The sequence below is a fragment of the Nanorana parkeri genome, unplaced genomic scaffold (genome assembly GCF_000935625.1).
Source record: "Nanorana parkeri isolate BGI_ZX_2015 unplaced genomic scaffold, ASM93562v1 scaffold1084, whole genome shotgun sequence".
Classification (NCBI taxonomy): domain Eukaryota; kingdom Metazoa; phylum Chordata; class Amphibia; order Anura; family Dicroglossidae; genus Nanorana; species Nanorana parkeri.
The window spans coordinates 142,871-145,054 of NW_017307352.1; positions in this window are offsets into that span (position 1 = coordinate 142,871).

Below are 2,184 nucleotides of genomic sequence, written 5' to 3' on the forward strand. Positions count from 1 at the left end.
TGTGAGGAACTACAAATAGTATGAAACTGCTCATAGATTGGGCTTGAACCAACATTCTTAAACAACACTGAGCTGTGCTGTTGAGGGTGAGGTTAGAGTGTTAGAATTTTGTATTTTTTTTAGACTATCTAAACCAGTCTCCCTTTAAGTGCATTTGTTCCTTTGTTTTCCTGTTACATAGTATTTGAGGTTGAATAAAGACACAGGTCCATCGAGTTCAACCTTTGTGTGTCTGTTTGTGATTGTGTATGTATGTATACAATTCCCTGTGTGACCTTGTTTTTAAGTGTACCTGGACAGGACAATAAAATCTGTCATTTCATTCTCTCTCTGCATTTTCTTCCTGGTTAGCTAGCTCATCGTGAGCTCAGCATAAATGCAAACCTGTTATTGATTCACCTAAACAGACAATACTTTACATAGCTATGGCAAAGCTTTACAATCTTCAGAATATGCTTGTAAATTACTAGGAAAATAGATGTACAGGTAACTTAAAGGGGAATTTCAGCAAATCTTTTTTGTTTTTAGACAATAAAAAAATGCAAAAAGTCCATATTGTTATTTATATCATGACAAGTAAAATAACTATAATAGGAAACATTATAAGGTGAATTGTTCACCAAGGATGATTTATTATTACCCATTATACTATCACCTGAAGGCTTTGATATGACCAAAAACTATTTTTAAAAATGTCTGAAATACTGGTAATATATATGCACTTAAAGGCAGACTGGTTTAAATAGTCTAAAAAAATACAAAATTCTAACACTCTAACCTCACCCTCAGCAGCACAGCTCACTATATATATATATATATATATTGCACTTCACTGATCTCTCAAAGATCTGAATTGCAAAAGAAGTTAAACTATACAGAAGTATATTGCATACTCCTGCCCAAAGGGTTTATTGTCTCAATAGCATCAGGTTAAGTCCATGACAGTTTTAATAAAGTTCTCCTTTAAGATGGGCTCCAGTTAAAAAAAAATTATTACTTTTTGCAAGGGAGTCCCTACAACTTTTGCTGCTGGGGAAGGGAAGGTTCACCGGGTGGGATATTGTCGGTGCACGTTACTAGGAGGTGCACAGTACCTCTGTCTGGCATCCCACCCAGCTCACTGAGGTCACTGGTTGTCAGGAGCTGGTTGCCAGAATGTCCCACTCAGTTTCTGGCATCCATTGAGCTGGGCGGGACGCGGCAAAGAGAGTCACAGACTGCTAAGAGCTACAGTGATGCTGTGGCTAAAAAGGCCCCACGTGACCCAAAGAGATGACGCTTGAGGTGCCTCTTTGTCTTGGGGTATTTTTTAGGATCCTAGCAATGCAAAAGTGATGTTGTCAGTGGTAGGTTGGTGGGACATATCCCGCCCAAGTCCTTCTGTAGAGAGCTAACTCACTTCTTGTAAAGATTGATAAGTGCTATAATTTATTTTTATTTTTTTTCCTTTAGAGGGCCGACTATATGACCTTATATTTTATTAATTAATATGTTTAAAGAACACATTTTAGCAATTGTCTTATTCATTTTAGTAAACCCAATTCTAAATGTTGCCAACCTGATAACCTATTAAACATTTGTTAATTTTTTTGTAAATCTCATATAACCATGCATCTTGTTGTTTGGTACCCTGCTTTTGCCCACCTGTTGCTGACCTGGCTTTCTGGATAATCAGCAGTTACAACAAAGCATTGTTTCTTCTTCAAAGTTTACCTTTGATCTGCAGATCACCGCCTCACTACCCACTCTGACTGTTTGTCGGGTGCAGCTGTGGCTGTGTTGATGCCACCTGCCTAAAAACAGAAATGTCCCTTTACACTAGAAAACAGTGATCAGTATTTACATTTGTGATCAGTAGGGATGAAGTTTGGGTTCGAAGCTAGCATGGGTTTTAGGTGAAGCCAGCCCATTGGTGGCATGCAGACCAACAGAATTAATGCACAATATTGTTGCCATAGTAACCAACCACTTCCTGACCTTTGAACTTAGGTCAGCTGGGTTAGAAGGGCCAATATAGAGAATATATATACAGGTGAAACTCGAATAATTAGAATATCGTGCAAAAGTAATTGCAGTAAGTGCTGCAAAAGGGGCCCAAACCAAGTACTGAGTACATATGCATGCTTGTACTTTTCAGAGGTCCGATATTGTTCTATGTACAATAATGAAGACTGATAGCAGAAG